The sequence below is a fragment of the Rhinopithecus roxellana genome, chromosome 3, assembly GCF_007565055.1.
Source record: "Rhinopithecus roxellana isolate Shanxi Qingling chromosome 3, ASM756505v1, whole genome shotgun sequence".
Taxonomy (NCBI): domain Eukaryota; kingdom Metazoa; phylum Chordata; class Mammalia; order Primates; family Cercopithecidae; genus Rhinopithecus; species Rhinopithecus roxellana.
In genome coordinates, this window is record NC_044551.1 from 98759338 (window position 1) to 98787280 (window position 27943).

General features: G+C 45.9%; 1 protein-coding gene across 2 annotated transcripts in view; it reads right to left on the bottom strand.

Moving 5' to 3' along the window:
• MYO10 (myosin X) overlaps positions 1–27943 on the bottom strand; it is a 276287-nt gene that overhangs the window by 63748 nt on the left and 184596 nt on the right. The gene's annotated exons all lie outside the window — the stretch shown is intronic.

Sequence of the window (27943 nt, forward strand, 5' to 3'; positions counted from 1 at the left end):
TGCACACGGCCAGGGCTGCTTCTCTCCTCTTCTGCACACTGGACAGACTCCTCAACTCCGCCTCCTTCTGCGGGCTGCCCTCTAGGGAAACCCTGTAGGCAGATCCTGGACTTCAGGCCACACCAACTTGCACACCAACTCCTTGGGGATGAGGCACCCGGGGACTTTCTTTGGCTCCCACCCCTCTAGCTCTGTGGGAAGATAGAAAGCAGAATTGCCTTTTCCTGCAAAAAGGGAACCCCTAGATCGCCAAAGCTGGAGCTTTTTAATCTTCAACACTGAAAAATAAAAGCTATATATAGTCTCCTTCCTGAATTAAAAGTGAAACAGCATATAATGACACCTAATATTTAAATACGCATTACCATGTACCAAGGCTTTCCATGAGTCTGACTGAATCTCCAAAAGCTAGTGGGCAAGACAGGACCATTATTCCATTACATACGTGGAGACCCTGATCCAGGTGGAGTGGCTTGCTCAAGGTCACACGACTACTGTGCACTAGGACCTGTGTCCAGTTCTGGGCCCTTCGTCCTCGTGGGAAAACCAGAAGACTGTGACTCCAAGTGTGGCCTGGAACAGCTGCCTGTCCATGGCAAGATGGCCACCAAAGGTGAGAATAAGCATTTAGGAACTCTTAGAGCCATCTGATGTGGCTGCATCATTTTTACTGTATTTTTCAAATGCACCAGTCCTCAGTGAATTGGCAACGAAAAACAAAGCACTGTTCTTTTGACTCTTTGAGACGCATTGTCCTAGAAGGTACCAAGGTCAATTTTGAGTTAACGCTTCTAAGATATTTCTTTGTATTGTATATACAAATCCACTGTTATTACAATATTATTCTGTGATTTTGCATGAATTACTAAACTTCTTTCTCTTCCTATAGTTTAACATCAAGTCAGACTAAATGGATAAGAAAGTGTCCTTATTTAAATCCTTCCTCAAAACTATCACAAGTGTAAAACATGGATTCAGAAAATCTGGTATTACATCTATTGAAAGTTACCCAAATTGTACAATGATAAAATCCAAATATTTTTGTATTTCTCTCTATCTCCACCCCTTCCACTCTTCATCTGAAGTTTTTCTTTTTTTTTTGAGACGAGTCTTGCTCTGTCGCCTAGGCTGGAGGGCAGTGGCACGATCTCGGCTCACTGCACGCTCCGCCTCCCAGGTTCACGCCATTCTCCTGCCTCAGCCTCCCAAGTAGCTGGGACTACAGGCGCCCGCAACCACGCCTGGCTAATTTTTTGTATTTTAGTAGAGACGGGGTTTTCACCAGGTTAGCCAGGATGGTCTCGATCTCCTGACCTCGTGATCCGCCTGCCTCGGCCTCCCAAAGTGCTGGGATTACAGGCATGAGCCACCGCACCCAGCCTAAAGTTTTATTTTCTAGTGAGTCCACCAGCAACCCTTTGCTAAAAGAACTCCAACTGTACCCCAAGCCAACCTACAAACTCATCCACTCACTTTCTCAGCTTCCTGTGGAGTGAGGCTCAGCAACCAGGCCCAGCCCTGGCCCAAGAACCAAGCGGAGAAACAAGGAAGATGTCAGGCAAAACTACTGAGGGGTTCCTGGGAGAAGATTTTCCTTCCTAATTAAAGGAAGAGGGGCCCCGAGGGGAGTCTGTTTGGTCCCAACCCTGATTCTTTCCAGGATTAATGTTTACTCTAAGAGGGTGAGGTCTTTATTTGCTTTACTCGAAATGTATCACAAGGGCATAACAGATGCTCGTTGAAAAAAATGGAATGACAATGTTTTGTGAGGAGGTGATGGCTGCAGCTATGGCAACCACTTTGTAACCTTGAGGAAGGACCAAGATAACTGCAGGCACATGGATTCAAGTCCCGACCCTGTGGAGCCTCTAAACAAACGCTTCTCATTAAAGGTGGGATTCGTACATATCAACTGCGTAGGTCACTACTGGCAGAATGACTCTGTCTTCGCGTTGAAGAGCTGGACTCTGCCTGGAGAGAGAGAAGGGTATGTGACACACCGGTACAGTCTGTTGGTAGATGGAAGAGGTGCGATGGTCGAAGGGAAGGATTATCCCTGAGAGGGAGGAAACCTTATGGGGAAGGGGCTTATGCCTCAGTGGGATTAAGGTGCGTGGAGATATTGCAAGGCTTGTATATAGTTTAAAACTCTTCAGTGGTTAACACTGTGAGCCTCAAAAATATCCAGAAGACAAATTGGTATGGAACAGAGGTCAACAGGGGTAGCATCAGTTGGTGTGGGATGCCAAAACCAGAGGGACATCACACAGGGCAGTGTCAAGTTCAAGCCCAGCCAGAGAAACAAAGACAGAATACAGAGTCCCAGGTTGTTCCCTGGCTCCCGTGAGAATCACTAGGTGGGGGCCACATGTGAAGCAGGGAAATGCCCAGACAACCTGGGATGGGAGAGACTTAGGAACTCAAATATATTCAAAATATAGAGAGGATCTGACAAAGGCAGAAAGACAGGGAAGCACAGCAGGCTGCGGAGGATGAAAGGCGGGGTGGCTGATGTTAGATGCTCTCAGTCCTTTGATGAATTACAAGGCGAGGTCATGGGCTGGCATGGGAAGGTTGAAATCAGGTTCAGGGGTGTGGGAAGGTGTGGGAAGGCGTGGGGGGAGTTGGTGAAGAGCAGGGAGGCCACCTCCAAGGCTGGCACAAATATGTGCTAGCATCGATCAAAACACACTTTTTTTTTTTTTTTGAGACGGAGTCTTGCTCTGTCGCCCAGGCTGGACTGCAGTGGCGTGATCTCGGCTCAGTGCAACCTCCGCCTCCTGGGTTCAAGCAATTCTCTGCCTCAGCCTCCTGAGTAGCTGGGATTACAGGTGCCTGCCACCATACCCAGCTAATTTTTGTATTTTTAGTAGAGACAGGGTTTCACCATCTTGGCAAGGCTGGTCTTGAACTCCTGACCTCATGATCCACCCACCTCAGCCTCCCAAAGTGTGCTGGGATTACAGGTGTGAGCCACCACACCCAGCTTTTTTAAAATTTTTTTTTGAGATGGAGTCTCACTCTGTCACCCAGGCACGAGCGCAGTCGTGCGATCTTGGCTCACCACAACCTCTGCCTCCCAGGTTCAAGAGATTTTCCTGCCTCAGCCTCCTGAGTGAGTAGCTAGGACTACAGGCATGTGCCACAATGCCCGGCTAATTTTTTGTATTTTGAGACAGGGTTTCACCATGTTGGCCAGGCTGGTCTCGAACTCCTGACCTCAAGCAATTCGGCCGCCTTGGCCTCCCAAAGTGCTGGGATTACAGGCGTAAGCCACCACACCAGGCCAAAACATGCTTCTTGATATTGTCCAGCAACCCTGTGGAACTGGAGACAGAGAGGACAGTGTGGACATTACTCAAGACAAGGCTGGCAATCCGGACAGCGTGGAGGGCATGAGCCCCAGCATTTGACAGAGGCCACCAGCTTGGGACAGGGCGGCTCCCCATCTCCTGCCTGGCCTGAACGTGTTGTCGTGTGCTGTGTTCACCCTGGGATCATTCACAGCTGGACACATGACTTGAGAACTCATTTTTTAGCATGTATGCTATGATGCCATCAGAAAAAAATGGAAGGCTGAGCAATACACGAAGCAGGGAAAGAAAATGAGGAAATTCTGAAGGGGGTTCATAGAGACACCAACAGCAAGGAGGGACTTGGGGGGTCCGTGTAAGGCAAAGGAGCAGGTCTGTGTTGTCCTTCTGGGAGGGCGAGAGATCGAGCTGAAGGGGAACATTTCATATTTTGAATAGATCATATAAACTTAAAATTAGGGGTTTAATAATTCAACAGGTAAGAAAATGGATACCGCAAGTCAATTAAAGTATGCTGGAAGAGACTTTCAGAAAAACCCAAGGAAACAAAGAAGGAAAGAGGGAAGAAAGGAGGGAGGGAGGAAGGGAAGGAAAGGAGGGAGGGAGGGAGGGAGGAAGGGAAGGAGAGAAGGAGGGAAGGAGGGAGGGAGAGAGGGAGGAAGGGAAGGAGAGAAGGAGGGAGGGAGGGAAGGAAAGAAGGAGGGAGGGAGGAAGGGAAGGAGAGAAGGAGGGAGGGAGGGAAGGAGAGAAGGAGGGAGGGAGGGAAGGAGAGAAGGAGGGAGGGAGGGAGAAAGAAGGAGGGAGGGAGGGAAGGAGAGAAGGAGGGAGGGAGGGAGGGAAGGAGAGAAGGAGGGAGGGAGGGAGGGAAGGAGAGAAGGAGGGAGGGAGGGAAGGAGAGAAGGAGGGAGGGAGGGAAGGAGAGAAGGAGGGAGGGAGGGAGGGAAGGAGAGAAGGAGGGAGGGAGGGAAGGAGAGAAGGAGGGAGGGAGGAGGGAGGGAGGAAGGGACTGCAGATTTGTTCCAAATCAGACCCAAAGCCCTGGTGAAGACAACAGAAGGTTCAACCCCTTGCACAAATCCCATCTGGAAACCCTCACAAGGCAGCCTCCCCCTTGGGTATAATCTGTTGCCCTTTTATCTAATGAACCTAATGAAACCTTTTTATCTGGCTAAACTAAACCTCCATCTTACTCTATTCATCAGTGTTCTATTTCTACTTTTCTGTCCACCGTATCGAACAGGTCATCGGCTCCTTTATTCAGACGTGCTCTGAAAAATCATGCTGAGAAATACAAATTAGGAGGGCAGCTGTCTCTCTTTGTAGATGTTGCCAAGGAGGCCCAAATCGGTCATTAAAATGCTAAAATAGCTGTGAAACGCACTAAAGCACTTACACAATCACCAAGGTTATGTCCACGCAGTGAGGACTGAGCAAGAAAAAGAAGGGAGGAGATGAGGAGGGAAATAAGAGGAATATGCATCCAGCAGCCACAGGTTCCTCAACATCCAAAGCTGGGAAAGTGGTCAAACTAAGATTTGCAATGCCTGGTTGAATATTTTTTTTTTTGAGACGGAGTCTTCCTCTGCTGCCCAGGCTGGAGTACAGTGGCCGGCTCTCAGCTCACTGCAAGCTCCGCCTCCCGGGTTCACGCCATTCTCCTGTCTCAGCCTCCCGAGTAGCTGGGACTACAGGCGCCCGCCTCGTCGCCCGGCTAGTTTTTTGTATTTTTTTAGTAGAGACGGGGTTTCACCGTATTAGCCAGGATGGTCTCGATCTCCTGACCTCATGATCCGCCCGTCTCGGCCTCCCAAAGTGCTGGGATTACAGGCTTGAGCCACCGCGCCCGGCCTTGAATATTTTTTATAATGCTGCATTAAAAGAATTGTAAGTGCTGAGCGTGGTGGCTCATGCCTGTAATCCTAGCACTTTAGGAGGCCAAGGTGTGCAGATCACTTGAGGTCAGGAGTTTGGGACCAGACTGGCCAACATGGCAAAACCCCGTCTCTACTAAAAATACAAAAATTAGCCGGGCATGGTAGCAGGTACCTGTAATTCCAGCTACTCAGGAGGCTGAGGCAGGAGAATCACTTTGAACCCAGGAGGTGGAGGTTGCAGTGAGCCAAGATTGCGCCACTGCACTCCAGCCTGGGTGACAGAGCAAGACTCCACCTCAGGAAAAAAAAAAAAATATATATATATATATACATACACACACACACACACATATATACACACTCAGAAAAATCTGAGCTAAACATCCAGTCACCAAACAGATGCCAAATATTAAAAAGACCACAAGGTCATCAGATTTGTATTAGTGGAGTGCTGCAAGGGGCTTGAGAAATCAGCCCACCCTATCATCCCATGTCTATAGGAAGAAACTGAGATGAAGTCACCTCTCTTCATGTGATTAAAAACATAGCTAAGAAAAGAGTTACTTCTTTGATAAAAGATATAGCTGATTTTTAAATATTCATGAATATATACTGAGATACCAGAAGAAAAAAAAGTCTCATGGAGAATTTTCCTTGAAAATTGCTCAATGCCGTCTGCTCTGAGATAAATGGTAATCTATTGGCAAGTCCTTGGTAAATTCTGCTTTCCAGAAGGAAGGCCGGCCTAGTGGGAAGAGGGTACTGGTGAGCTGCGCATCCTAGGAATCCTTTCTCTTGCTTATTCATGTATTAAAGTGGTTGCCTGAAAGTCATAATGGGAAATTAGCCAGCCTTAGATCACAGCCAATATGTTAAGTGTAAATTAGAAACACCACAAAATATCCCATTGAGCAGCTGGGAGTTGCTAGGAAACGGGAGGTCAGGCAGTACTCAAAGGCCAGGTTATTCCCATCCCCGGGCCTCTCCAGGACTCTCCAGGCTGGACTCTGGGTAGTGGGCACCACGGGTTGACAGCTCAGCATCGCAGCTTCCACGCCCAGGCAGGGAGTCCAGGCTTCTGAGCTGGGTGACTCGTACTGCTTAAATGTTGAGTGCCTCCCTCCTGCTCCCAGCAGGAAAAGGTCCAATGTGTGACATGCCAGGCTGGCTTCGGGGGCAGCCTGATGCTTTCTCCAAGATAGGAGTGCCTGAGAATTCATATGAATGAGTTTTAAGTTGAAGACTATTCCACAGATTAAGCACAACGTTAAAAATAAAAGGCATGCAAAAAGAAAAAGAAAAGAAAAGAAAACAAAGGAGTGTATGCTCCTAAATCCAAGAGGCAGCAAACAGAAGGCTGTTCATGAGTGACAGCTTTCTCCTCACCTGTCCTTACTAACACATTTCATCCACTTCCATCAGCAATCCAATTTGCTTTACTTAACATCTACCACATCTTTCAACTTAAAAGAATGGTTTTCAGAGTTCTGCTCATATTGCTTTCATGAATTTGTTTTTCTCCATGCCTACCCCATAATGAACATACGTCCTTAACAAATTCTACCTGGCGATGTGCTGCTGAGTTCAGTCAATGGTGCCCACGTTGAAATGACAGATCATGAGAAGACACGAACACACCTGTTTTCCGCTGGGAGAGCCACACAGTGAACACCAGAGTTCTACCAAGACTCCTGGTATCAGGCCAGGCATGGTGGCTCATGCCTGTAAACCCAGCACTTTGGGAGGCCAAGGCAGGCGGATCAACTGAGGTCAGGAGTTCGAGACCAGCCTGGCCAACATGGTGAAATCCCGTCTCTACTAAAAACACAAAAATTAGCCGAGCGTGGTGGTGCGCGCCTGTGATCCCAGCTACTTGGGAGGCTGAGGCAGGAGAATCACTTGAACCCGGGAGGCGGAGGTTGCAGTGAGCCGAGACTGCACCATTGCACTCCAGCCTGGGTGATAAGCGCGAAACTCTGTCTCAAAAAAAAAAAATAAAAAGACTCCAATGCCACTTCTTTCCATAATGATGACTATGACTGCTGTTTATCAGCCACCATGGCCATCAGTGGTGTCCCCGTCCATGCCAGAGTCTCAGCCGGGAGTTTTACAGACTTGCTCACACTTCCTCTTTGTACCCCACCTACAAAGGGTGGCTTCTGTACTCCCTTCCCTGATGGGAGAACAGAAAACTAAAGTGACAGACCAATGACCTGCGGCTGGTAAAATGCAGGCCGGATCCATGTTAAAACCTCATTTGGGCCGGGCGCGGTGGCTCAAGCCTGTAATCCCAGCACTTTGGGAGGCCGAGGCGGGTGGATCATGAGGTCAGGAGATCGAGACCCTCCTGGCTAACACGGTGAAACCCCGTCTCTACTAAAAATACAAAAAACTAGCTGGGCGCGCGGTGGTGGGTTCCTGTAGTCCCAGCTACTCGGAGGCTGAGGTGGGAGAATGGCGGGAACCCGGGAGGCGGAGCTTGCAGTGAGCGGAGATCGTGCCACTGCACTCCAGCCTGGGCGACACAGTGAGACTCCGCTCTCAAAAAAAAAAAAAAAACCTCATTTGGTCCACCATGATGTGTGGCCTCCCAGCACAGCCTCATTCATCATTTTACTCCACAAATGTTGAAAGAGTAACTTGCTTTATCATCTTGTTCACCATAAATTGTCTGAAGGAGAGGCTGCTTTTATTCACTGAGCAAACAGCAACAAATCAACTTGTTCCTTGAGAGGAAAACCTTATGCTGTTAGCCCTGGAATAGGTAGAAAAACACCCAGGTTAATGAATTGCTACAGAGTCATCAGGCTAATGGAGAGAACTGTAGGGCAGAGTCTAAATTCTGTGATTTACATGAGAAAACCGTGGGACCAGGCCACAGTGGTGAACGTTGTTTAAAAATGCTACCATGTGGCCAGGTGCAGTGGCTCACGCCTGTAATTTCAGTAATTTGGAAGGCTGAGGCAGAAGGATTGCTTGAGCCCAGGAGTTCAAGATCAGCCTGGACAATATAGTGAGACCCCATTTCCACCAAAAATAAACAAAACTAACTGGGTGTGGTAGTGCACACCTGCGGTCCCAACTACATGGGAGGACTGTTTGAGCCCAGGAGGTCAAGGCTGCAGTGAGCCGAGATCCCACCACTGCACTCTAGCCTGGGCGACAGAGCCTCAAAATAAATAAATAAATAAATAAATAAATAAATAAATAAATAAATAAAGCCCAAACCCAGAAAATGCTATTATGACACATTACACACTGGCAGATACTCTAAAAAATCCTCCCGGTCTGTCTCCGCATTCACCTCCATCAACGTCTTGGCATCATGAACTATGATCTGAGGCCAGTCTGGGACATAGGAACGGAAACAGAAAAAACTTAAGACGTGAGCTGCTGATCTCTTCACTGTTTCCTCCATTTTTGCACCTAACCCTCACTTCAGTTAACTCTCAACTGAAGAGTCTCTACTCATCCACACCCACAAATCAGGGCCCCTTTCCAGGTACTGCTGCTAGTTTCTACTCCCCACAGCGCCCAAGAAAGCACAACCTATGTCTCAGATATGCAACTACACGTTTACCAAAACGACCAGAACAAAGACCAAAAAAAGCCTTTGCATCCAGGCCAGTTGCTATAGAGTCTTTGAATATTCCCAAACTGCTTTCTCTATCATCTAAATACTTTGTAGAGACATGCTGGAACAAGAAGAATGGATGTGCTGTGAGCAGGGAAGGTGAGAAGCGGAGAACAAGCGGCAATTGTATTGTAGTTAATTATTTTAATTGAGCATGAGAAGGGAAAGGCTTGAACTCTAAGGACATTGGCAGAGCCCCAGAGTTTATGTAAACCAGGAAATGCCTCTAGCACGCCCCAGATAGCAGGAGCAACTGAATAGAAGTGGCCCATCTGCTGATGCAACAGCGCTGCAAACAATGGCTGCTCTGAGAGAGGGTCAGTTCCACAGAGTTTTGCAGAGGTTGAACCTCTTTGTTCCTGTGTGCTCACAGGCTGTGTGAGAAGCCTGGAAATCCCAATCAAATGATGTCACGACCAGGTCCAACCTGCCCTTCCACTTCTGCACAGGACCTTATTTCCCTAATTCGCAAGGTACCTCTGATTAAAAGCCTCTAAGAGCTGCAACTCTGTACACTTGTTGTCCAATGTAAACTGACTAGCTCAAGCTTTACTAGAAGCGATGCTATTGCAGTCAGTTAATCAAATGCATAGGGCAACGTTTCAGAATCAATACCGGAAAAAGAAAAGAATAAACAGAAAAGAACGTGGTAGGCTAATTTTCCTTCTGCAATTCCTCAAACCACAATTAACACAGTAACAACAATGCCTTACATTTGGCCTTCATAATCCAGCGGGATTTGTTCTGGCTCAGCAAAGGGGATTTGTTTTAGCTAAGAAAAATTTGTCGTAGACCCCTACTTACATGTCATACCAACTATATTTAAACTTCTGTGGTCCCATAAGAAAACACGAACAAAGTATGCCTACAAGATTTCATAGTCAAACCATGGTTTGCCAAACGGCTAAAAGCTGAAATCTCAGTTATTCAAACTTACTATGCATACTCTTACTTCATATTCTTATTTATCTAAAGAGTTCTTTCTTAAAAAAAAAAATCACTAAATAGAGTCTAAAACATTGGTTTGCTAGTGAATTTTTCACCATCCTAAATGTGGAGGGTGGGGGGAAAGATGTTACCGTATCTTTAATAGAACCACTTTAATTTTGTAGAGGCAAACTTTGGGTATATCACAGTAGAATTCCAAAGCCAAACAGTATTCCCTTTTAAGTGAAATACTGACAAATGAAGCATCTGGCACACTTTAATGAGCTGTTTTATCCTTTCAGAGTGTCTGAAACTAGGACAGCCATTCATCTGGGACAGTGGCTAGCACAGAGCAGTTACACAATGACACAGTGCGCACTGATACTAAGCCCACCGCCAGCATTTCACATCTCCTAACACGACTTACTAAAAAACAAAACAGACGTTTAACTTAATGACTAAATACATCCAGAAAGTGTGAAATGATACAGCATTTTCTATTTTCGCTGAATAGTAAAACACACGGTTAAAAGCAGTAACAAATGCTATTAACAAAAGTTAGCTTGTATGTAGATGCCGTTTTTACTGACAGCAAATAAAAATTAAGAATAAAAAACAAGAAATCATCAGCACTGACAGCCCAGTGGTGTTCAAGAAGAGGTGGTTTTGCCCCCTGGGGGGGCACCTGGGAGAGTCTGGAGATGTTGAGAGAGGAGAGTGTTACTGGCGTCTAGCAGGTAGATGCCAGCTGTGCTTTGAAGCCTTCTTCAAAGCACAGGCTACAGCCCAACTACAAAGAATAAACTGTCCAGCTCAAAATGTCAGTACTGCCAAGGCCAAGAACTCTGACCTATCCTGATACATAGGAGAAGGGTTAAGCAAGAATCATCTATTTGAGAGATAGCTGACGCAGAAGGAAAAGGATGTGAAGTTTAATTATGGACACATTTCAGTTCAAAGTGCTGAACAGGTGAAGCAGAGCGGCACAGAACTAGAAAATCGAGAAAACTAGGAAGATCGAGGAGGTTACAAAATTAAGGGAGACGATGAGGCCAAAGCTTAAAGGAGAGCTTTGAGGTGGAAATACACAGGGGAGAGGTACTCACCTAGCCCGGAGCTGAAGGAGAGAAGTCAGTGTTTCTTTTGGAGGCCGGCAAGTGAGAAGGTGGGGGCAGAACCCGAGGCCATGCCTACCTCCAGAGGAACCAGTCAAGAGGAGGGAGGGGGTGGTCAGAGAGGTGTCAGGAAGGAGGGGTGGTTAGCAGTGTCCCAGGCCTGGGAGCAGGGGGTGGGGATTAAGAGGCAGGGCAGAGAAAAACCATGCTGGGAAGCTTCCTGCAGAAGGGTAGCAAGTGCAGCTTTGATTGCCTGGCATTAGAAAGAAGAAAATAGTCACAGACTCTTTTTGGAAATGTTTAGCAGTAAGAAGATTGCTCAAGGTGAGGGAGCCCAGTCAAGTTCCTATTCACCCTCACTTCTCCCTTTTCAGCAGGTGTATGTGTATGTATATCTATATATAGCCACACAGCTCCCAGGGGAGGCGAGACAAAGTCTTTAAAAAAAAAAAAAAAAAAAAGAGGCCGGGCATTGTGGCTCATGGCTGTAATCCCAGCACTTTGGTAGGCCCAGGCGGGTGGATCACGAGGTCAGGCGTTTGAGACCAGCCTGACCAACATGGTGAAATCCCATCTCTACTAAAAATGCAAAAATTAGCTGGGTTGGTGGGGCATGTCTGTAATCTCAGCTACTCAGGAGGCTGAGGCAAGAGAATTGCATGAACTCGGGAGGCAGAGGTTGCAGTGAGCCAAGATCACACCACTGCACTCCAGCCTGGGCAACAAAGGGAGACTCCATCTCAAAAAAAAAAAAGTCTGCAATTGTTCTTTGGAAAAGGTTGCAACAACTTATACTCCCAGCAGCAGAATCCATTAATGGCAGTTTCTTCAAATAGTCACAGAAACCGAGAAGTGTTATTAAAAAGCAACACAGAGCCAGGAGCGGTGGTGTGCCCCTATAGCCCCAGCTACTCCAGTGCCGAGGGAGGAGGATCTCTTGCAGCCAGGAGTTTGAGACTGTAGTGTGTTATTGTGCTTGTAAATAGCCCCTGCACTCCAGCCTGGGAAACACAATCATGTACCAAAAAAGAGGCATAAAACCATTAAACCATTCAATCCCCACAGTGGCAAAAGTATCTCATTTTCAATTTCATTTATTTGATTACGCTATTGAGAACTTCAAGTAATTTTATATTTCACCTTTTGCAAATTTCTTGTTTATGTTTTTTACTCATTTTTCTACTAAAACATGTTGTTCTCTTATTGATTCGTGAAGGCTCTTTATATATTAAAGCTATACGGTCCATTGTTATACATTGGATATATATATCTTGTTTGCTGTTGGCTTTAATGAGGGCAGTTTGGCTATATATACATAAAAGTCATAACAATGTGCATATTCTGATTGGCAAGTATACTTTCAAGAATCTACCTTAAGGAGAAAGTATTTGTGCCCATGAAAAATACAGCACCATTATTTGCAACAACAAATAAACAATCCAGTAATAGAAATCTGACTTGAAAGTATAGTCATTGACAGAATTTTGTAGTCATGAAAAAATGCATAAGAATGTTTCAAGATTTATTAAGTTAAAAAAAAAGTCGGTTACAAAATTAAGGTAAACTATGATCCCAATTTAAAGGGGAAAAAAGTATATACACAACAAATATAAACAGGGTTGTCTCCGACTGGTAAAACTATGGGTAACTAATTTTTGAAACATTTCACATATTTCCCAAATATTTTACAATCAGTAGCAACTGTCTTTATATTGGGGAGTGGTGAATGCAAACCCCAGCAACGAATGCGGTGGTGTTTTTATTATTGTTACTATTCTTTGTCGCATATTTTTGAGGGCCAGAGAAAGAACTTGCCCAAGAAAAAAAAACAAGCAAAGTACCCCTAGGATGAAGAACAGAGTGAAATGCTGAAGAGCTAATGAAGCAGAGCAGACCATCTGCACGGATGAGACAAGACCCAGGGGAGCTTCAGACCCTGATCTTGAGAACCGTAGTCTACCCCAAACCTCTGGTCTCCAGTCTCAAACCTGACCCCTTTGCTCAAGTCTTCCAAGGGAGTGACAGCTGGGAGGGAGGCTGATAGGGATTTGGGAACTGGTCCTTTGTAGCTGCTGGGGGAGCAAAGTAAGCTTTAGAACAAAGTCACTACCAGAAAGCACACACCGAGGGGGCTGCCCGTGAAAATGTTAATTCAGGGCGGCTGATGCTTAGAGGAGAAAAAAAAGGTCTGCATGAGCTAGACGGACGGGGTGGGAGGTGGGGGGAGAGGTGGAGGAGGGAAGGGATTTGCTCAAAATGGGAGCAGGAGTGCCATTCAGATGGGACATGATTCCATAAGTTCATCAGGATAAGCCAAAGTAAAAATGCGGTGGTGGAAGCTGCAGTTACATATACCCCATTTTAGCAGTTGGCACCTCCCGGGAGGGAAGCAGACCAACTGGGGTCTCCTCTCTAATTTGCACCACCTTCCCGTATATATCCTTCCACAAAGGCATTCAGCAGAAAGGGGGAAGCACTTCTGTATTCCATCATTCAAGCCCTCTCGCAAGCAGCAACGTGGTTCCGGACCTGAGGACCCACATACGTAAATAAACGGAAGTGAGGGATGAGAAAACCAGTTTAACGTTTTAAGAGAGGTAGAAAATATGTGGCATTTTCCCATAGATGACTTACCTTCGCCTCTTTCTTAGGAGGGTAATAAGTGTGTGTCAGATTAATTACTCTGAAAAACTGATGGAAAAAAAAAAAAACCCAACATTCTCCTACTTGGTTTTCGCTTAGCACCAGAAATCTTACCTATGCGACAAAAGCAGGTTTAGCCTAGTAGCAGCCAGTCACGTGATTATTCATTTCTTTTAAATGTAACTCGATTTAATATGAAAGACCACTTTCACAATGAAAACATCTCCTTCCAGGGCACATTTAGCAACTGAATAGACATCAACTGAACACCATTCCTACAACCGGGTGGAGGCAGAGATTAGCATTTCAGTCACTATTTTGTTTTTTCTTTGGGGACCTCCACTTCGGGGAGTAAAGAGAATCCCAACAAAATGTGCCTCCATCAGGTTTTTCCAGGCCGATTGCAAAATTCCATCGTGTGTGCTTGTGTGAAATAAGCACATGATGTTCAACAGATGACCATTCAACTCCGGTAACTTCTCACGTTTCCATACTTGCATATGAACAGGTTTATAATGTGATTAAAAAAGAGGTTATTCTTGTGCAGATTTCTTTAAAGGTTCCTATAAAGTACGAGGCCGGGAAAAACTAGATGACTGCAGTGTACAAACTCTTAAAGAAAACTACTTTGAAATAAATTCAAACAAAAGAAACCACCAATTTCCCCCTTCAACCTAATATTAAAAAAGAATTTTTCCTATAAAAGGTTTATAAAAGAATGCCATACGAAAACACATTGCATTATCAATGCCTTAACTGATGAGTGAACTGTGTCCTTTATTTTTATAAAAAAAAATTTGTAGTTCCAACTTGTACATGCAATCAAAATCAGCACTTACCCATTTGTAAACACTTCCGTGCCTGGAGAAACAGCAAAATCTGTTTCCCGTGTACGATCTCTGCAGTTTTACAATACCATAATCAGGGCAAGTTACATGAAACTTTAAAGCAGAACAAGAAAGAAAAAAAACCCCTACCTTGGGTTTTCTTTCACCCCTTCAGTTTTTGTCCACTGTAAATGGCTGCATCTTTAGCAGTCCGGGCAAGAGCATCTAAGCTGACAGACACAAAAATGGGCTTTCTTCGGCTGGCTGGTGTTCCCAACCTTTTATGTGGTGTCTTGGGCTGTGCTGCTTAATTCATTCCTGATTCTACTCAAAGGAAGTCCAGCCTGGCAAGGCTGACGTGATAGGAACTGCTGAAGACACTTTTGACTGCAGGGGCAAACTAACCATCATGCACGCATCAACAAATGTGTCATTACATTTCAGGGCCCAAAGATTCCTGATTTTAAAAGTCAATCAATAATTAAAAAAAAAAAAAAAGTCCCAGAACAAAATCAAGCAGTTTAGTTGTCATCTTGGAAAATCCACCCAGAGAACAAGAACAACAGTCTTTGCTTGTGCTGAGCTTCACTCACTGCAATTTCTCCCGGTCTCTACAGAGCTCTGCTGAATAGTCTCCATGACAACTTGGTAAACAGGATGGAAGTGACCACTGAGGGGTTTACTGGGATTGTTTTGTTTAGGGAGAAGAATGGTTGCTTTAAATGCTTCCTTTACTAAAATTTCCTCCAAAAGTAAAAAGGCAGCATTTTACAGGTCTTCTGTACGAGATGTTTTCAAAAGTCAAAGATGCTGGCAATGGGTGCTCCAGGTGCAGGAGACAGTCAAAACAAACGGGGGACATGAGTGGCAATCAAAAAACCAGGAAGGGCCCGAGAGGCACGGTGGCTCATGCCTATAATCCCCGCACTTCGGGAGGCCTAGGTGGGGGTATCACCTGAGGTCAGGAGCTCGACACCAGCCTGGCTAACATGGTGAAATCCCGTCAATATAAAAATTAGCCAGGCATGGTGGTGGGTGCCTCTAATCCCAGCTACTCAGGAGGCTGAGGTGGGAGAATTGCTTGAAACCAGTAGGCGGATGTTGCAGTGGCTGAGATCACACCACTGCACTCCAGCCTGGGTGACAAAGAGCAAGACTCAGTCTCAAAACAAAAAAAAAAAAAAAGAAAAGAAAAAAAAAAGGCCGGGGTAGTGGCTCACATCTGAAATTCCAGCACTTTGGGAGGCTGAGGCGGGCAGATTGCCTAAGGTCAGGAGTTCGGGACCAGTCTGACCAGCAAGGGGAAACCCCATCTCCACTAAAAATACAAAATTAGCCAGGCATGGTGGCGCATGCCTGTAATCCCAGCTACTTGACATGCTGACATGCTGAGGCAGGAGAATCACTTGAACCCGGGAGACGGAGGTTGCAGTGAGCCGAGACTGTCACTGTGCTCCAGCCTGGGCAAGAAGAACAAAACTCTACCTCAAAAACAAAACAAAACAAAACGAAAAACCAGAAAGGATTATGGAATGCCAATGAGGTGCTTTCCAGTAAGTACCCAGAGGAAATGGAACCATCCCCAAAGACTAACCGAATGTACAGAGGAGTGCAAGGGGCAGACAACCTGGATAATTCTAAAACGTCCTAACAGTTGATGCTTCTGCCCTCTCTATTCTCCCACTAATCTTGTCCATATCATTCACCACTTCTATTGTGAGCAATAGAAACTTCATTCCAGGCTGGGCATGGTGGCTTACACTGTAATCCCAGCACTTTGGGAGGCCGAGGTGGGTGGATCACCTGAGGTCAGGAGATCAACACAATCCTGGCCAACATGATGAAACCCCATCTCTATCAAAAATACAAAAATCGGCTGGGCGTGGCAGTGCACACCTGTAGTCCCAGCTACTCGGGAGGCTGAGGCAGGAGAGTTGCTTGAACCCGGGAGGCAGAGGTTGCAGTGAGCAGACATTGTACCACTGCACTCTAGCCTGGGTGACAGAGTGAGACTCCATCTCAGGAAAAAAAACAAACAAACCTTCATTCTCAATGCTTCACCCTTTGACCAGGGAATCAGAAACTTCCCATTTTTATAGAAAATGACTTGGAAAAAAATGTTCATCACATTATGAACAGATAATAAACATCTGGCATTTTGACATCTGACAGCACGTATTTGTCAAAGTGAAAGAACCACGCAACACAGACGGTGGACTCCTAACGTAAATTTTGGACTTTAATGATAATGCAGCAATACTGCTTTATTATAACAAATGTACCACATTCGTACAAGATGTTAATAAAAGGGAAAATGGTGGTGGAGGGGGGCAGTGTGGAAATGGTCTGTAGTATATGCTCAAATTTTCTGTAAATGTTTAAATGTTCTTTTAAAAAGTCTAGTAATGTTAAAAATCAAGATAAAAATGTCCATCCCATTAAGAATGCCAAAGACGAAAATGTTTAAGGTTCCTTATGACAATCTATCAGAAGTGATTTAAAACTCAACTCTAAAGAGAAAAGGTCTTAAAATAGTTAGATTTTCCTGTGACTCAGCTTAAATTTGGGATTAAACTTGTTAGGACAAAATAAGCAGTAAAAATATGAACATATAGGCCGGGCGCGGTGGCTCAAGCCTGTAATCCCAGCACTTTGGGAGGCCGAGACGGGCGGATCACGAGGTCAGGAGATTGAGACCATCCTGGCTAACACGGTGAAACCCCGTCTCTACTAAAAAAAAATACAAAAAATCAGCCGGGCGAGGTGGTGGGCACCTGTAGTCCCAGCAACTCGGGAGGCTGAGGCAGGAGAATGGCGTGAACCCGGGAGGCGGAGCTTGCAGTGAGCTGAGACCCGGCCACTGCACTCCAGCCCGGGTGGCAGAGCGAGACTCCGTCTCAAAAAAAAAAAAAAAAAAAAAAAAAAAATGAACATATACCGTAAGTACAGGTTATTTCACACAGTAACATGTAGCTGTATCATGTACCCATGACCTCACTTAATACACATAACCACCCTCCTCAGTATGTACTGTCAATACACACACATTAAACACAGGGGAAGAATGCCCCGCCACTTTGCAGTAGTGATGAGACCTGAGAGAAACCCAGGTGCACACCTTTCATCTACTGCATCGGTGGCTTCATGGGCTCCTCTACACCTGGGTGGCTGTGCAATACCCTTCCCATGCCAACGGGATTATGGTGTATCATAATGTGCCAGACCCAGAGAACCCTGACACCCTGCGTCTCAGCAGGCGTGGTGCAGGGCTTCCTGTGCCCTTGGTGCAGGATGCGAAGGACTGAGTCACCCAGGCCCTGCGGGTGACTAAGCACGCTTGCGGAGGGAGCAGTGGCTGGGGCTGGGGAACAGGTCGGGTAGTGGTCCATGCAGCTGTGGGAAGACAGTCACAAAGGATGAAACAGAAAATAAAAACAAACAACATGAAAGCAAACACAGGCAGTAAAAAGGTAAGCAAAGCTCTAAAAAAAAAAATCCTAATCGCCCACAAGAGCTTTGAGATGGTATTGCCTGTGTTGATGTTTAAACAAAAATTCTGAGATAAAATTATGCTCAGAGGCCGTTTACTGGAGCAGGAAAATGTATTCTTATTAAGAGCTTAAAAATATTTGACACACTCCTATGAATGAATATCTGACATTTTCATGTCAATCTCAAATGGCCAGAACAAGAGCAGCGAAAATGGAAGATGCAGAAATGCAGATTTCATTCATTACAATTAAGACCTTTCCCAGGCTGGGTGCTGTGGCCCATGCCTGTAATTGCAACACTTTGGGAGGCTGAGGGGGGTGGATCACCTGAGGTCCAGGAGTTTGAGACCAGCCTGGCCAACATGGTGAAACCCCGTCTCTACTAAAAATACAAATGCGTGGTAGCGGGCGTCTGTAATCCCAGCTACTCTGGAGGCTGAGGCAAAAGAATTGCTTGAATCCAGGGGAGGTGGAGGTTGCGGTGAGCCGAGATGGTGCCATTGCACTCCAGCCTGGACCAAAAAAGCGACACTCCATCTCAAAAAAAAAAAAAAAAGACCTTTCCCATGAACAGTAATGGCTTAAAAAACAAAAATTAAAAAGCAGACCAGGCGTGGTGACTCACATCTGTAATCCCAGCACTTTGGGAGGCCAAAGTAGGAGAGTCACTTGAGGTCAAAAGTTTGAGACCAGCCTGGGCAACACAATAAGATCCCATCTCTATGAAAAATTTTAAAAAATGAGCCAGGCCCAGTGGTGGCCTATGCCTGTACTCCCAGCTACTTGGGAGGCTGAGGCAGGAGTCTGCTTGAGCCCAGGAGTTCAAGGCTTCTGTGAATTACGATGGTGTCACTACGCTCCAGCCTAAGAACTCTCAAAAATCAAAAAATTAAAATCAAAAAGTTCAAAAAGCACTTGGCTACCTTCAAGTGCAAGGAAAGATTAAATTCTCTGTTCCTGAGGGTTCCTTAGGAAGAGGGAGGATGATCCCTTTATGTAACATTTAAGAGAGAGAACTAGATCATATTTCCTCAATTTTTAATGCAAACATGCTCCCATGTGGACATGCCTGAAACTGGGATGTGTCTCAGGCATGCTGTTGTTACAGGAAAGGGGTCCCGGTCCAGACCCCAAGAGAGGGTTCTTGGATCTCATGCAAGAAAGAATTCAGGGTGAGTCTGTAGGGTAAAGTGAAAGCAAGTTTATTAAGAAAGTAAAGGAATAGGCCGGGTGCGGTGGCTCATGCCTATAATCCCAGTACTTTAGGAGGCCGAGGTGGGCAGATCACCTGAGGTCCAGAGTTCAAGACCAGCCTGACCAACATGGAGAAACCCTGTCTCTAGTGGCGCATGCCTGTAATCCCAGCTACTTGGGAGGCTGAGGCAGGAGAATGGCTTGAACCCGGGAGGCAGAGGTTACTGTGAGCCAAGATCATGCCACTGCACTCCAGCCTGGGCAACAAGAGTGAAACTCTGTCTTTAAAAAAAAAAAAAAAAAAAAAAGAAAGTAAAGGAATAAAAGAATGGCTACTCCATAGACAGAGCCGCCCCAGGGCTGCTGGTTGCCCATTTTTATGTTTATTTCTTAATGATATGCTAAACAAGGGGTGCGTTATTCATGCCTCCCCTTTTTAGAGGATACAGGGTAACTTCCTGAGGCTGCCATGGCATTTGTGAACTGTCATGGTGCTGATGGGCGTGTCACAGTGAGGAGGATCAGAGGTCACTCTCGTGGCCATCTTAGTTTTGGTCAGTTTTGGCCGGCTTCTTTACTGCAACCTGTTTTATCAGCAAGGTCTTTATGACCTGTATTTTGTGCTGACCTCCTATCTCATCCTGTGACTTAGAATGACTGTGTCTGGGAATGCAGCCTAGTAGGTTTCAGCCTCACTTTACCCAGCTCCTATTCGAGATGGAGTTGCTCTGGTTCAAACGCCTCTGACGCTATCACCCATGCAGCCACCATGCTGCAACCAGTGCGCAGATATGAGTGAATTTCTTTTTTTTTTTTTTTTTTTGAGACGGAGTCTTGCTCAGTCGCCCAGGCTGGAATACAGTGGCATGATCTCGGCTAACTGTAAGCTCCACCTCCCGGGTTCACGCCATTCTCTTGCCTCAGCCTCCGGAGTACCTGGGACTACAGGCGCCCGCCACTACGCCTGGCTAGTTTTTTTGTATTTTTAGGAGAGATGGAGTTTCACCATGTTAGCCAGGATGGTCTCCATCTCCTGACCTCGTGATCTGCCCGCCTCGGCCTCCCAAAGTGCTGGGATTACAGGCGTGAGTGAATTTCATCATACTTTTTGTACTATCTTTGCAAATTATGGACACTACTGCCACTCCTCACATCAAGTCCAGCTGTCCTTTAAGTGGAGGTGAAATATCACACTACAGATTTACCACTGAAACAGAAAGTTATTTTATCTGCAAAAAGGCCTGGAAACAGAAAGGCAGGGTGCCTATTTGTGGTGGATGAATGACCTCCATTTCATACTTTCTGCAGAACCACGAGCAAGAGCTAAGTGATAAGAAATCATTGTGCTCTGCTGTAATCAGTGGTGCCTTTGCCTCCATAGTGACAGAAAACAAGGATGCATTTTATACTCATGAAATTTAGATTCTGTGAAATATGGCAATAGATAATGTTTGGACTGAGTGAATAGTCTATAATTCCAGAAAGTTCCATCTCAATGTTAAAATCTACTGTTTAATTAACCTTTCTGTTTAAACCTTGTCACATGGTGGATCCTCACACCTAGACTCCCTGCCCAATTGTGGCAGGTAACAAAGGCCTGTGGGGGAAAGCCCCATTTGGAGATGGGGATATTTGTATATGAAGCACCAGCCTCCAGACCAAGAAGTATTTGTGAATGAGCCCGTGATATTGTGCTTGGCTGTTCCAGAGGGCCCTGAACCTGAGGGGGACTATGTCTAGAGGGGGTGAGCTGAGGGAGGTAGACAGGGTGAAGGAACATGTCAGCATAGAAAGATTGATACACATTAAAGACACCACCCCAATACTGATCTACTGGCAATGCCTGGGTATCCTACAACTACACAAATCAAAGATGATCAGAAGAGAAAAGCATGCCAAAAATAAAATAAATTAAATCAACTAAAACAGACCTGTGGCAATAGGATTAAAGATGGCACACACGGTTTTATCCTTCGCACAGTTGAGCGCACACACACACCACGAGCAATGTCTACAATGTACCATAATGAGCAACTCCACGTTACTGAGCACCTATACATAGTCTGGACCCCGAGGTGTGCAGCAGGAAGCAAAGGCTGAGACAGGCCCTGCAGAGCTGCACGTGCTCAGGTCTTCTATATTCACTAAACATGTTATTCACAAACTAGCATTAGGGCAGAGAGACCAAAGTCAAAAGTTTAGTAAGGCTGAAGAGAAAGTAAGATGCATAAAAGAAGATAGAAAAAGATACAGGAAGAAAGAAAAAAGAGAAAAAGATATAGGAAGAATAACATGGGACCCAAAATTCAAGGCCAGAAATATGTCACATTATCATCAGAACTTTTTAAAAGAAATATTTTGTCTTTGCTTTTTTTCTTTGAAACAGGTCATACAGGCTGGAGTGCACTGGTGCAATCTCGGCTCACTGCAGCCTTGACCTCCCAGGCTCAGATGATCCTCCCACCTCAGCCTCCCAAGTAGCTGGGCTACAGGTGCACACCACCATCCCCGGCTACTTTTTGTTTTTTGCTTTTTGGGTTTTTTTTTTTTTTTTTTTTTGAGACACAGTCTCACTCTCACCTAGGAGGGACTCCAGTGGTGCGATCTCAGCTCACTGCAACCTACACCTCCTAAGTTCAAAACAACTTTTGTGTCTCAGCCTCCCAAATAGCTGGGGTTACAGGTGCACACTACCACGCCCAACAAATTTTTGTATTTTTGGTAGAGATGGGGTTTCACCATGTTGGCCAGGCTGGTCTCAAACTCCTGGCCTCAAATGATCCGCCCACCTCGGCCTCCCAACGTGCTGGGATTACAGGTGTGAGCCACCACTCCCAGCCAATTTCTATTTATTTGTTTTTTTTAATAGAGATGGGTTTCGCCATGTAGCCTAGCCCAGGCTGGGCTATAACTTCTGGACTCAAGTCATCTGCCTGGCTCCCAAAGTGCTAGGACTACAGGTGTGAGCCATCGTGCCTGGTCAAGTCTGAAATAAAGAAAGGGAATGAAGAAACGAAGAAAAGGAGGGAGAGAGGGAGAGAGGGAGAGAGGGAGGGAGGAAGGTAGAGAGAAATGGCAGGCAGCACCTGGATTACATAAATATAAATCCCCAGGAGGAAATGTGCTAGATTCATTAAATTCATTCATCATATTATGACACCTCTGGAAACAAAAGGCTCCAGCTTCCATAATGTCTGCACAGAGCTCTCACGGCATGGTGTGGTCATGAGCTGTCTAGGATGTTGTCAACCTGAGGGGCTGAGTCTGACCTAAGAAGGAGCCCCATGGAAGAGAGGAATACGGGCCATCAGAACTCATTTATGTGAAAGGAGCTGACATCCCCCCAAAGTCCTTGACAGAAGACCCCTGTGTGAGATGGTTTACGCATCCTCATCTTCATCCTTGTGTCTTGGGGTAGAGATAGAAGGGGCTGCAAGATCGACAGTCCACAAGGCTCACGTGACCTCCGTAACTCCACTCCACGTCTTCAGCTTCCTTCTCTCACTTGATATTCCATTTTCCAGCAAATGTGACTGCATGGAAACTCTAGCCCTGCTGGTTTCCCTCCTCTGGGGCCTGGTCTTCAGCCTTCCCCAGCACAGGCATCTCTCCCTTCTTCCCTTCAGTAAACCTTACTCCATGCCGCACGTGGGGGCTCCCAGCACTTTGGGAGGCTAAGGCGGGTGGATCACTTGAGGTCAGGAGTTCAAGACCAGCCTGGCCAACATAGCGAAAACCCGTCTCTACTAAAAATACAAAAATCAGCTGGGCATGCTGGCACATGCCTGTAATCTTAGCTACTTGGGAGGCTGAGGCAGGAGAATCGCTGGAACCCGGGAGGTGGAGGTTGCAGTGACCTGAGATCGCACCACTGCACTCCTTTCTGGGTGACAGAGACTCCATCTCAAAAAAAAAAAAAAGATAAACCTTATCCCAAGAGGCTGCTTGGGCTACAGGCCTTCTTCCACCAGACCCCCGTCCCAGAAACATTAGGTGATTAGGCCCCTGCCTTTCTGGAGAAAGCTGGACTGAATCTTTGAGAATATTGTTCTGTCGGCCGGGCGTGGTGGCTCAAGCCTGTAATCCCAGCACTTTGGGAGGCCGAGACGGGCGGATCACGAGGTCAGGAGATCGAGACCATCCTGGCTAACCCGGTGAAACCCCGTCTCTACTAAAAAATACAAAAAAACTAGCCGGGCGAGGTAGCGGGCGCCTGTAGTCCCAGCTACTCGGGAGGCTGAGGCAGGAGAATGGCGTTAACCCAGGAGGCAGAGCTTGCAGTGAGCCAAGATCCGGCCACTGCACTCCAGCCTGGGCGACAGAGCGAGACTCCGTCTCAGAAAAAAAAAAAAAAAAAAAGAGAATATTGTTCTGTCAAGTCAAAGATTTAAAGATGCTGCTGCCGGGACCCATGACATTTCCCTCCTAGAACCTGCGTCCTGGACACAGCAAACCTAAAGACAGAACAGGGAGGAGAGCCAGCTAGACGCGTTCCAAGAGGCAGCCCAGGCTGAATCTGTAGGCAACTGCGGGCAGCTGGTTCTCACACCCCAGAAGGTGTTCCTGATATGTATCAGTCAGTTCCCTTCTTTAATTCTGCCCTGAACCTCCTCGGGGCTTTTCTGAAGAATGTTAATGAGAGACTTTTCTGCCTGGAACTTACTTGCTAAAACACCAGGTAGGGACACCCTTGGGGAGACTCTGATGACGAAAAGCAGGTTTTCTATCTTACAGAAATCAGTGGTTGGCTGGAGCACTTTTGGGTGCCACTGCTACCGCCCATATAAATCACAATCAAAAAAGCTGAAAGTCCTCATTACCAACTAAAACTCGTCGAATGCAGAAGTCTACCCTTTGTGAACTCTGAAAACTCTAAGCTCAGCGGAGGGTTACACCCAATGCCAAGGCCCGCTGCAGACTGGCATCTCTCAGGAGGCAGGCTTTTCTAGCTGCTTCCTCACTGAGCGCCAGTGAGGCTAGCAAAGTGCCTTCTATACAATACCCAAGATTAGTAAAAGGCTGTTTACAGAAAAAGAAAAAAGCCCACATATTGTGACGGCTGAATTGACATATGCGTTCAGCATTTGAGTTATACACTCCTTCTTTGCACCTGTTTTTCAAAACAATACATAGAAAACCCAAATTAAAAAAAAATTAACAATCCAAACAAAAGTTCACAAAGGATTTCTAGATTCTTTAGCCCCAGATGCGCGTTCTGGGGTTCAAACACTTTGCAAGGAGGAGAGGCAGCCTGTCCTAATAGCCACTGTGGGTAAAGGGGGTGTGTTCCCACTAGCCCGGCGAAATGTGGGAGTGTTGAATCTACTCCTGAAGGCACAAAAGCAGCTACAGGTGTTTCTGTTGTTCTAACGCTACAGGTCTCTAGGTTATGGACTTTACAGCTGCCATTATTATGTCTTTATGATATAACACACATAAAAGAATACTTCTGGCCAGGCTCAGTGGCTCACACCTGTAATCCCAGCACTTTGTGAGGCTGAGGCAGGCAGACCACCTGAGGTTCCAAGATCACCTCTTGGAACACGTCCGGCTGGCTCTCCTCCCTGTTCGAGACCAGCCTGACCAACACGGAGAAACCCCATCTCTACTAAAAATACAAAATTAGCCGGGCATGGTAGTGCATGCCTGTAATCCCAGCTACTCAGGAGGCTGAGGCAGGAGAATCGCTTGAACCTGGGAGGTGGAGGTTGCAGCGAGCCGAAATCGCGCCATTGTACTCCAGCCCGGGCAACGAGCAAAACTCTGTCTCAAATAAAACAAAACAAAACAAAAACTTCTATATTTGCTAAAACCCATGCTCCTTGCTTCTGAATAATGCACAAAATACCTAAATACACACATATTTGAATACGACCTCGCAAGTCCTTTGGTGGTCTGTGACTGGAGAGGAAAATGAGGTGAGAAGAAACTGTCTCATCCCTTCACACTGAAAATACACATTTCCCCATCTCTGGAGAGGAAGAAGGCAAGATTTTTCCTGTGAAATTTCTAGAAGAACCTATCTTTGGATTAAACAAAAAATGTATAAGGAACTCTAAATAAAGGTCATTTGCATACATGTCACAGAACGTAATAGGCAGTGACAGTTCAATATTTCCAGTGGAACCAAATGAATGCTAATCGAGCCATAGCTATATTGCCATAATCAAATTAGCATCTCCATTTACCATCACACCTACATCTTAGGCCTCAGACAAGTCAGCTCTTGTGCCTCTGTCTTCACTTGCTGAGTGCCTTTATTTTTTTTCCTTTTTTTGAGATGGAGTCTCACTTTGTTGCCCAGCCTGGAGTGCAACGGCGCGATCTCGGCTCATGGCAACCTCCGCCTCCCAGGTTCAGGCAATTCTCCTGCCTCAGCCTCCCGAGTAGCTAGGATTATAGGCATGCGCCACCAAACCTGGCTAATTTTTGTTTTTGAGTAGAGACGAGGTTTCACCATGTCAGCCAGGCTGGTCTCCAATTCTACTCACCTTGGCCTCCCAAAGTGCTGAGATTACAGGCAGTGAGCCACCGGCCCCAGCCTTCTGAGTGCCTTTAAAAGGGCACCAAGACATTCTCTGAAAGGTTTCTATAGCCTATCACTGGGGTGTTATTAATAGTGTCTGCCATATTTCAGGACACGTAAAGTGAGCCAATACAAATGCAAACCTGAGGTTGAGTTAGTTCATTTTCTAAATGCAAAATCCAAAGCAACTAGGTACTATCAAACCTCAGCATGGAAAAATAAGGTCAGTTCTGCAATATTCTGGCTGAACTGCTTCCAAGCAGGCCTAATTTCAAAAGCTAGTACAATTCGAAGGAAAAACTAACTCTGTGCCATCTAAGAGAGAAAACAGAAACACTCGGGACTGAGTATTTCAAATTAAAGTTTCTATCTTTATTATAGCACTGCCCGGGTGGGAATTTAAGATGCCTATGATTATAAAACTGTTTCACACCACAAAGAATGGCAAAAAAGCTTCCAATTAGACTATGGCTCACCAGAAACTGTGAGATGCATCCCAGCAACCAATACTTTATTTTTTAATTTTTATTTTAGAAACAGAGTCTTGCTCTGTCCCACAGGCTGGAGTGCAGTGGCGCGATCTCAGCTCACTGCAGTCTCTGCCTCCTGGGTTCAAGCAATTCTCCTGCCTCAGCCTCCCAAGTAGCTGGGACTACAGATGTATGCCACCATGCCTGGCTAACTTTTGTCTTTTCAGTAGAAACAGGGTTTCACCACATTGGCCAGGCTGGTCTCGAACTTCTGACCTCAAGTCATCTACCCACCTCCCAGCCTCCCTAAGTGTTGGGATTACAGGCGTGAGCCACCACGCCCAGCCAAACACCCAAGACTTTTTTTTTTTTTTTTTGAGACGGGGTCTTGCTCTGTCGCCCAGGCTGGAGTGCAGTGGCCGGATCTCAGCTCACTGCAAGCTCCGTCTCCCGGGTTTACGCCATTCTCCTGCCTCAGCCTCCCGAGTAGCTGGGACTACAGGCGCCTGCCACTACACCCAGCTAGTTTTTTGTATTTTTCAGTAGAGACAGGGTTTCACCGTGTTAGCCAGGATGTCAAGACTTTAAATTGAGAAACAGTCTGGCATGTTTGAAAGATGAAATACGGCACTATCATCCTTATTGTAAAAAGGGGAGAGAACGTCAGAAACCGAGCAACTGCTGGGAGTCTACATCAAAAACCAAAGCCCACTTCTATTGTCTGGTAAATACTGCCCACCAGAGTGTACAAAGCAAACCAAGTGGAATATAAACCAGCTACATGACATAGTGTTATAAACAGAGAGATGTTCTCACATTAATTTCCTACATTATATCCCCAAAAAAGCTATGCATTTGTTTATATTGCAATTTTTTTGGTGATAACCTTAAATATTTTGACATACATTTGAATAATGGAAAGACGGGTTACTTTTTTTTTTTACTTGGCTGGAGTCCAGTGGCGCGATCTCGGCTCACTGCAATCTCCACCTCCCGGGTTCACGCCATTCTCCTGCCTCAGCCTCCCGAGTAGCTGGGACTACAGGCACCCGCCACTACACCCAGCTAGTTTTTCTTTTGTATTTTTTAGTAGAGACGGGGTTTCACCATGTTAGCCAGGATGGTCTCGATCTCCTGACCTCGTGATCCGCCTGTCTCGGCCTCCCAAAGTGCTGGGATTACAGGCTTGAGCCACTGCGCCCGGCCTGACGGGTTACTTTTTAAACTACCAGAACCATCCACGTAAAGTCAGCACAGATCTTCTACAGAAAACCACTTTGTCATTTCAGGTCACCCAAACACCAAATTCTCACCATCATACCTCCCAGTAAGGTAACAAAATGAACAGGTTACTTTCTCTTAAAGAGATGTCCAATTTTGCCTCTCTAGAAGACAGGTAATTCAACATTGTGGTTCTTTTTTTTCTTTTTTTTTTTTTGAAACAGAGTCTGGCTCTGTCTCCCAGGCTGGAGTGCAGCAGCAGATCTTGGCTCACTGCAACCTCCACCTTCTGGGTTCAAGTGATTCTTGTGCCTCAGCCTCCTGAGTAGCTGAGATTACAGGTGTGTGCCACCATGTCTAGCTAATTATTGTATTTTTAGTACAGATAGGGTTTCACCATGTTGGCCAGGCTAGTCTCCAACTCCTGATCTCACGTGATCCACCCACCTCGACCTCCCAAAGTGCTGGGATTACAGGCGTGAGTCACCGCGCCTAGCTACTGCGGTTCTTATAAGCATACATCTTTAAGCTATAAATCAGGAATTCATGTAATATTAAGCCAAGGCAATTGGTTGACAATATGAAAAATAAGATCCAGCATCAGTCAAGTTACCAGAATATAATCTCATGGGAAACAGTTCAGATCAGACTTTTTACCTTAAACTTTATGAGGATGGCATCTAGTTCTTTAACATTAGGAGTTCTTA